This window comes from Leucopleurus acutus (assembly GCF_964270905.1).
Source record: "Leucopleurus acutus genome assembly, chromosome: 8".
NCBI classification, from domain to species: Eukaryota; Metazoa; Chordata; class Mammalia; order Artiodactyla; family Delphinidae; genus Leucopleurus; species Leucopleurus acutus.
This window is the reverse complement of record NC_139151.1, coordinates 41950781-41960270: the sequence shown is the minus strand read 5'-3', so window position 1 is coordinate 41960270 and position 9490 is coordinate 41950781. Positions and strand designations below refer to the sequence as shown.

General features: G+C 39.1%; 1 pseudogene across 1 annotated transcript; it reads left to right on the top strand.

Annotated features, from left to right (window-relative positions):
• Positions 1 to 830: 830 nt before the first annotated feature.
• Positions 831 to 8430, top strand: LOC309965444 (microtubule-associated protein 1 light chain 3 beta-like; annotated as a pseudogene). The gene is made up of 2 exons: positions 831 to 956; positions 7804 to 8430. The product of its transcript is annotated as a microtubule-associated protein 1 light chain 3 beta-like (transcript).
• Positions 8431 to 9490: the final 1060 nt, after the last annotated feature.

Sequence of the window (9490 nt, the reverse complement as noted above, 5' to 3'; positions counted from 1 at the left end):
TGCAGGAAAATGAAAACAGAACAATCCTTAAGTTATAATGCGATAAGGAACTTTAAAAGGATGAACTCAGTTTTGTGAGGGAACAGCAGAAGAAACGATGCCTATGGCTTTGGTCGGAAGGGATGAAGGCTTCCCCGGGATCCTCTGTGAGACATGTATAAAGAATGGCTAAAAGTGTGACTAACAGATATGAGGGGGGGATATATCTACTGAATCGATTTTAGTGTCTAGACACTACCTTAGTAACCGTAATTGCTAATTTTTATCGAAGAGATTTCACGTGCCATACCCTGTGCTAAGGGCTTTACCCTATCTCATTCAACCCTCAAGCAATCCTCTAAGAAAAATACTTTGATTCATTGAACAAATGCCTTCTGAATACAGACCATGTGCCAAGTAGTCTCATTATTGCTATTACTCGTGAAAAGGAAGTTGAGGCTTAGAGAATGAGTAGAGCTGGGATTTGAACCCACACGATCCAGAGTCTGCTAGCAGAGCACTATATAACCTCCCACAGTGAAGTGGTCTAGATTTGGCCTGTCCAGTATGAAAGCCAGTAAGCCACATGTAACTACTGAGCACTTAAAATCTGATTTGCCTGAATTGAAATGTACCACAAGTGTAAAATACATACGAGATATCCAAGACTGAATTTTTAAGGGTGTGAGACATCCCTAATGGTTTCTTATATCACCTACATATTACAATGATAATAATTTGGATGTACTGACTTAAGTAAATATATTATTAAAGTTAATTTCATCTGTTTTTCTGTTTTCATTTTAATTAATGTGGCCACTAGAAAATGGTAAGTTACCAATGTGGCTAACATGATAGTCTTACTGGACTGCTCTGATTACAACAAAGACGAGTACAGAGATGCCTTCAGGGTGCCTGCACTGCAGTCTAGTGGGGGAGATGGACTGTATCCAAAGCAGTGTAATGCAAGGCATATGGCAATTGCCAAAGGGAGACACACAGATATGCACTGTTATTTAAGAGTTCAGAGCAACCAGAAGCTTCTTCTGACTAGGATAATTGGATGTCTCTACTGGTTTGGTTACAATTTAATTTTCACAAAATTCCAAATCTGACTATTTTCTCTAACCCATGGGCTATCATGAAAATACAAACAGCCCAAAGAAAAACCTCTCATTATGACTTCCGATGGCTCAATCAGTTACCTACATAGGGAGTAAGAATAAAATGGATTAACAAACTTCATGGCAACCCCAGAACCTAATTAATTCAGACTGCTCATAAGTAGCAGATTTCCTTCATCTAGTAAATATCTCATAAGTGCATACCTAATGCTGAGACTAAGCTATTGGATTATACTAATAGTTCATTTCCTGGGTCCCTTCCGCCTTCTCTACCCACACATTATGGAATATAGGGTTAGGCAGAAAGAGAACAAACCAAAACGTAAACAATTGGATGTAAGAGGGAAAAGCAAGAGTCCCAGAAAATCCACAACTTGGTAAGTATCCTCTGAATAAAGAGAATTAATTATATCAACATAGCTCCATTGGGACACCACTGGTTTTTCATTTTGATTAATTTAAGGAATCCCAATCTAATTTATGAACCAGCAGGATGTTTTGAAAGATAAACAAAGCTGTCTGCAATTTGCGTTTCTCCTGACTGGGTCCGGCTCGAATTTCACATTTACCTCATTTTCTCCATTGTTATGGACTACTTTTCACAACTCAAACAACCAGATGTGCTTCAAACCTGGGAGGCCAAATTCTTCTCCTGAGTATTCTCCTCCACAGGAATTCCTATAAAAAGTGTTGTAAAAAGTGAATCTTCCTGACAGCATTTTGAAGGCGAGCTCTTGGCATCAAGTTACCTGGAGACCTTTCAGCATTTATGGTTCCGGAGCTGTAACTTTCAAATGCAAATGTGATACAAGCAAGACTACCTGAGACATGAAAACATATTGAGATGTCATTGTAATTACAGAGGACACAGACCTGGCCAGCAAGCCAGGATTCTGTGCATGCAGTGGTGGTTTGCTTCAAGCCAGTTCCTCTCTCTCCTCAATTCCCAGAGGCTCAGTCAAAAATAGAGACAAACCGAAATGGTGTGAGCACCTTTCTGGAATCGCAAACACTGAGAACGAATCTCCATTGTGTGAGCCAGCCTTGAGTCTCTCCCAGACATATTGACTTCAATTCTTAAAACAGTGCTAATTAGAAATTATTCATGCCCATTTTAAAAATTAGGAAACTGAACTACAGAGTGATGAGCAACTAGGATCAAAACCAGAAGAGTTAAGTTACTTCCATAGGGGAACAAGGATTCAAAGACAGGCTTATCCGAACCCGTGTCCGTGCCCCCAACCCCATGACATACTTCCTACCACAGTCATTTTAACACTGTACAAATGCATCCTCTCCATCATCCTGAAAAGTATTTGATATAATTGGGCAAATTAAGACAGAATTGTTAGCCATGTTTTCTCATCCATAGAATGGGTTGATGGTAACAGTCCTATCGTAAATCTGGTTGTTAAGTGATCGTATGTGTCTCTTTCTACATATGTATTATTTTGCCTAATTTCTTCCCATTTCATTCTGCAAAGCATTTGAAATGGTTTGACAAGTTACCCAACTGCTCTAGGCCTGCATTTCCATCTATAAATGGGGATAATAACACCAGCCATGTGCTGACACATGGAGCTACTGGTATGAAGTAACAGATCTGAAAACACCATATTTACTGCAGGGTTCTGCACCAATATGACTTTTCAAGTGGGCATTGCAGCTGAAGAGTTTGAGTCAAGAGTTTTGTTTTACTTCTTCTCTTGACTCATAAGAGTGTATAGTGAGGCAAATAAAACACTCTATCCCTTTGTTTCTAACTTTCAGTTACCCACACACTTGTGATGTGCTTCTTTTAATCAATTCACCATGTTCCTACTGTTCACAGCTCAAAGAGCCCAGGGAAAAATGGCGGCAGATTTCATTTCAGAGCCTGCTATGCTACCTGGAAGAACGTTTCTGGAAAGATGAGTGAATACTGAGTGGTCAGCTTTGGGGATACTTCATAGCAATCCCCAAGATAGTATTATCTGGACAGCTCAATTCTGTGACTAAGGAGAGTTAAGTAAAGCCCTCACAGGTAAATATTGAACCAGGCATTAAAACACCACCAGACACCGTACATAAATAGCAGCTGCTGGAAAGAATGTGGAGACCTCATCACCTGGCAACAGCTCTGATTAAGGCTTCTTCAAGAGAAGAGGGTGGGAGAAGGAGGGAGAAGGGAAATCAAACATCCATGGTGTGTGGCCAGGCCTCCATTCCTCACACATCAAACTTTCCTCAAAAAATGCAAAAGGGATTACTCAGAGACTGTTAGAAAATAGAAAGATCAGGGAAATGAATGGTGTGGTGCTTCTGGAACAGGAGGTGGTGACGGAGTCAGTCTAGACGTTTTTCCACAATTCTGATCTTCCTAGAATTGTTTGATGGTCCAGACATATTGCCTGGGGAATTTTATGCTGACATGACTCAGATTTTTATCGTGCAGAGTTTGTGCCAGTGTCACACATATAGGAGAGAAAGGAGGAAGCTGGCACTCATGGAGTACCAACCATGTTCTATGTCATGTGCTAGGTGGTTCATTCCCAGGACCTCATTCCATTCTCACAAGAGCTCCACAATCACTCCCAACGTACACAGCAGGAAACTAAGAGTCAGAATTATGCTCAGGTTATATAACTAGTAATTGATCAAATCAGGATTCAAACTCAGGTATCTGTTATTCCATGCTTTTTCTACTCTACTGCAATCCAACACTGCCTCAGCAGTAGTTACTCCTAATTGAACTCTCCCCATTTCTGCTCATCCACCATGAAGCCCATGATACTCCAACTAGACTGGCTAGTTCAAAGCCAATTAAGCCATGAACTCTGCTCCCTGATGTTTTTCCTTAGTTCTATTTAAGTCTCTAGCTATTCTAATTTTTTTGTCCCCAAGTAGAATTTTAAATGGAAGTTCTTACACATAAACTTTGTGTAGACACAAAGATTAGTGCATGAAAGTGTTACATAAAGCAAATGGTCCAAGTCCTCTAATTTTACAGATTAGAAAACTGAGTCCCTGAAGGGTTAAGCATATTTGTTTAATATCACAGAGTTGGTAGTGAGGACAGTGACAGAGTCCAGGCCTGTGTCTGTCTCAGTGTATCTTGAGATTGTGGGTCCTGTAATCTAAGAGCCATAAAAACAAATAGAAAAAAATATACATATATGTGTGTGTGTATGTGTGTGTGTGTGTATTCCAAGTGACCTGCATTTAAAACTTATCTTAGAACTTGCTTTGTGATCTTAAATATCTTATTCAACCCCTTGAAACTTTGGCTTCCTTATCTATGAAATGGAATTATTAATCTCTACCTTAATGATTTTGAGAATTTAATGAAACAAGATGGGTAAAATACCTGATAACAACATGGCACGTAGTAGCTATGCAGTAAAAATTAAACTTTTCCCCATACTTTTTATAAATTTGAGAAAAGAATAGAAAGTAGTAACAGCACTGTTGCAGTGTTTGTTTGTTTTGTTTTTTCAGCACACTTAAATTCTAGAACTGTAGGTCAAACTTGAATGAAACAAAGACTCAAGATATTAGACCTGTAAACCAAAAAATTACAACCCAGTGACTTCTATAGCATAAAAATTATCACATAATTTATCCACGTTGTCATCTGCCTATCAGCACCATGTTCCTGTACAATTAAAATTGTTCACTGCCACAACTATGTTCATCTCATACTCACAAGGCCAAGTTCTCATGGGATCCAGTCAACGCCACTCTTCTGGCATCAGCTTGGCCTCACACTCTGTCTCTTTTTTCTTGCAACAGATTGTACTCAATCCCATACCATATTCCTCGACTTCATAAAACAGGATATATGCTCTGTTTTAGCAAAAATTAATGTGTATTAATTAAACTGTGCAGCACACCTATGTAAACACCCTGGTACATGGCTATGACTACCCTGCTACTGGGCTCCGTCTGTGACTGGGCTCCAAATAGATCAGAAGTCTAAGTCTACAGATCTGTGCTCTCCCACCCTAAAATCCTGAAGTCTGTCTGAGCCCTAGGTACCCAGGCTACAGTCTAGGAAAGGCACCTCTTTCTCACTTCCTACTTCCCTTCAAAGTGAATAAGAATTTGTTGGATGATAAATCAGTATTCCAAGAATGAAGCCTTTTTTAGGATACATGTTAGAAATTAAGATTCAAGATTTGTTTTTTTTTATTATATGGACTATGTCTCTAATTTAGTACTGTCTTCTTCAATCAGAATCACTGTATATGACTCATAGAAAGTGGCAGGTCACTTTCCATTCTAGGATATTAGTTCAAATCTGTCAGTGCTGATAATGACAGACAATTGTCTCCATCTGTGTGTGTTGGTTTTAACTGAGTGTATATTGAGCAAATATTCACTGTCACTAAACTCACTCTGCTAGATCTTTCTGACATTTTCAGCTGGGAGAGTGAAGACCAGAAAAGAAGAAAGAAGAAAGACAGTGAGGGGGGGAGAGAACGGAGGGAGAGAGGAAGGAAGGCAGGGAGGGAGGAAGAATCTCACGTGCCAAGACCCACAAAATGCTGGGTGTCATCAGGAAGGACAGAAGAAACAAAATGGAAAGCATGACCTCACACTTCTTACAGGTCACTTCATAGGGACACAATTTGTTCTCTAGTTCTGCATCACCTGTGCCCACCTTCTTGGGGCCACTAGAGTCAATCCACAGAAGCTCCAGTCCAGGGAACTCAGCATCAAGACCAGTCACTGTGAATCCTCTAGTCCTACATCTTAGTTCTAATTATTGGGCTTTTTATTTCCCCTATGGTGAAGCCTCACCCTTGTCTTCTAATTCTAAAATTTGCATTCATATCATTTTCCATGGTATGTCACCGCCCCTGCCTTGATTACCACCCAATATACTGTGTCCTTCTAGAACAAAACTGAATTATTATTATGAACTAAACATCATATGAACTAAACCTTCACATTTTATTTTAATCCTCACAAATCCGTTTATATAGGTGTAATTATCCCGTATTATAGATAAGGAAACTGAGGCTTAGAGGGGTAATTGACCTAGGGTTACATGGTAGTAAGGAGGGAATGAATTTGACATAGTTTTTCACTCTAGAACTTAGTTTTTTTTAAGCCATACACTAAATGCCTCCCTTATCCCTGCCATACAAGCATCATTATCTAACAGTGTATGAAAATAAGAAAATGAATAAAAGTGGAACATGACACAGGTGTGTAAACTGTGTTATGTTACCAAAGGAAGAAGCTATTCATTCTTCCTCAGAAAAGTGTAGAGGGCTTTATTTTCATGATGAGTCTAGGAAGAAATGTGAGGATGGGCTTTCAGGAAAATGGAAATGGCCAGTAGTAGCTTATAGTTAGAATTAACATGTTTGATAGAAATGTGTCAATAGCAGAAGTTAAAAGGTTACTGGAGACCAATTAGAGAAGAGTTTGAATGCAGACTAATAAGTTAGGACATTGCCCTGGAGCAAGGATACATTTCAATAAAAAATTACCTTTGCCCACAGTTTGGAGAGTGAATGAAAGCAGAAAAAATCTAGCAAGAGGATATAATTACAGTCCAGATGGAGATGATGGAGCCTTATCCAGGTCTGTTGTAGCAGGTGGAGGGGCAATAAGAAGGAAGGATTTAAAGTTATATAATTGGTGGGCAATTGGGTTATGAGGATTGAGAGTAAAGGATTAGTTGAAGATTTGCGTTTAGGCAATAGTTCCAGAAATCTTACTGTCCTCAAACTAAGAGGTACAAAGTGAAATTGGAACACTGTGAGAAAGTACTAAACCATATAGCACGCTTATAAAATGTGTAAGATCATGAGCACGTAGTCTAAAAGAGTGCTTCTCAAATTTTAATGTGTATATAAATCACTTGGGAATTTTATTAAAATGTGGATTGTGGTTGAGTAGGTCTGTCGTGAGGCCCAAGAACCTGCATTTCTAACAAATTCCTGGTGATGTTGATGCTGGTCCACAGACCACACTTTGAGCATCAAGGTTATAAAATACAAAAAGGGACTTTCAAGACACTTTTACTCAGACGGCCATTATTCATTATTAAGTACAGATCAGTAAAGAAAACTGGCAAAGGAAGTTTTTGGAGGGATGAGGGTGGGGAGGATAGAATATGCCTTATGTTTTGCAAGTGCTGCATGAAGGTCCAGCACGCTGTCCACAAAGCATCCTAGTGTAGCTCGAGGAGGCCACGTGGACCACGGATGTCTTGGCAGCTCTTCCTGGGAGGTCTTTTCAATGTATGAGATGGAAAGAATGAGCCCCATGTAACTGCAGAGTTACCGCCATCACAGCCAAGAACATTCACCTTCTATAGAGTAAAGGTTCCCCTGGCTTCTTCCTTTGCCAAGACTTAAGACATGCTGGAGATGGAGATGAAAACATTTAAGTCAGCTCCCTTAAAGAATGTCGAAAATACACACCAGGGATCTTTGTCCAAAAGTAAATAATTATTGTTTGGCAAGTGTTTAACACAGTGGATGGAATTGTACATAAATCTTGTTCTCTCCTTACCAACGACTACTTGCCTGCTCTAACTTGTAGGTGTGCTGTTGCTTGTTTCTGTTTGAATCTGGTTTCATAATGAAAGTATTCAATAAAATTACCTTTTAAGAAATGTGTGCTGGCTGTTGCAGCCACCGCCTGGAGCCTCCGGGACCCTCCACCTCGCCGCCCCCGCCCAGCCTGCCCCGCCATGCCGTAGAAAACCTTCAAACAGCACCGAACCTTCGAACAAAGAGTAGAAGATGGCCTACTTAACCTGAGAGCAGCATCTTACCAAAATCCCAGTAATAATAGAACAATACAAAGGTGAGAAGCAGCTTCCGGTCCTGGATAAAACAAAGTTCTTGGTGTCTGATCATGTCAACATGAGTGAGCTCATCAAGATAATTAGAAGGTGCTTACAGCTCAACGCTAACCAAGTCTTCCTGTTAGTGAATGGGCATAGCATGGTGAGTGTGTCCACGCTGATTTGTGAAGTGTATTAAAGTGAGAAGGATGAAGATGGATTCCTGTGTATGGTATACACCTCTCAGGAGACTTTTGGAAGGAAATTTCCTGTGTAAGACTAAAAAAAAAAAAATGTGTCTGTTCTCGAATTTTTTAAACCCTTACCAAGGAATAAAAAAGGGATGTTACCAACTGAAAAAAAAAAAAAAAGAAATGTGTGCTAACAACCACCCCTTAAATATATTGCAGTTTCTATAACATTAAAGACTCCAAGAATTGAAAGGAATTTTAAAAGTCTGCTGAGACTACCAGTGATTCTACACTGATTTCCAACTAAGTGATCAGCTACCGTCTACTTGAATACCTCCAATGCCAGTCAGCTCACCACCACACAGAGATTTCAGTATACTTGCTGACAGCTCTGTTGGAAAATTCTAACTTATGTTATGCCAGGCTGGCTTCATGACTCTTTAATTTATTAGTCCTAGTTCCACTCTGTAGAGTCACAGAGAAAAAAATGTAACATCTTTTTCAAATAACAGTCCTCCCAATGTTGAGCTACTGTGGGCTCTGCTTTCCAGGTCAAAAACTCTTAGTTCTTTGGACTGTTCCTCATATAAAATAAATTCAAATCTCTTCTCCATCTGATTACCTGTACTCTAGAAGTACTCCAGCTTTCCTCTTAAGCTGTGGGTGTTCTCAATCAAAGGGAAAACTCAAAATGGAACTCAGAACAGTTTAGATTAAACTGTGCCTATTACATCCTTTATTTCAGTTATTTTTTCCACCTTAATGAAACCTACAATCACACTAATGAGGCAGAAAGAGAAAAAGAGTAAGAATCTTGTGGAAAAAAGGATCTGAGATCAGTCATCTTAGTCCCTACTCTTATTAGCTGTGTGAGCAAATTATTTCATCTCCCTGAGCTTAAAATTTCAATTTATAAAATGGCAAAAATTAACCTTAAAAATTAATGATGTACATAAACTTTACAGGCAAATGTATGCAAAGTCCCTAATAATGCTTGGCATATAATAGATATTCAATAAACTATAACCATTATAAATGTTGGTATCTTGGCGAGGCATGCCAATCGTTAATCTATATTTCATTTAGAATCAACTTAAAATCCTTAAGCACTTTTATGTCATATTTCACTAGTACAATTATTTTTATTGTGAAACCAGTGGCAGAAACTTACCTTTATCTATTTACTTTCATTTCTTTCAAATGTCCACCTATTATTTCAGAGTCACTTGAATTCCTTATGGATAACATTTCAAGAATCACATATTTTAACTACCCTTCTCAACTTTGAACCATGTAAAATTCTGGTCAGCATGACATTATTTAGAATATCAAGGACCTCCCTGGTGGCACAGTAATTAAAAATCCACCTGCCAATGCAGGGGACGCGGGTTTGAGCCCTGGTCCAGGAA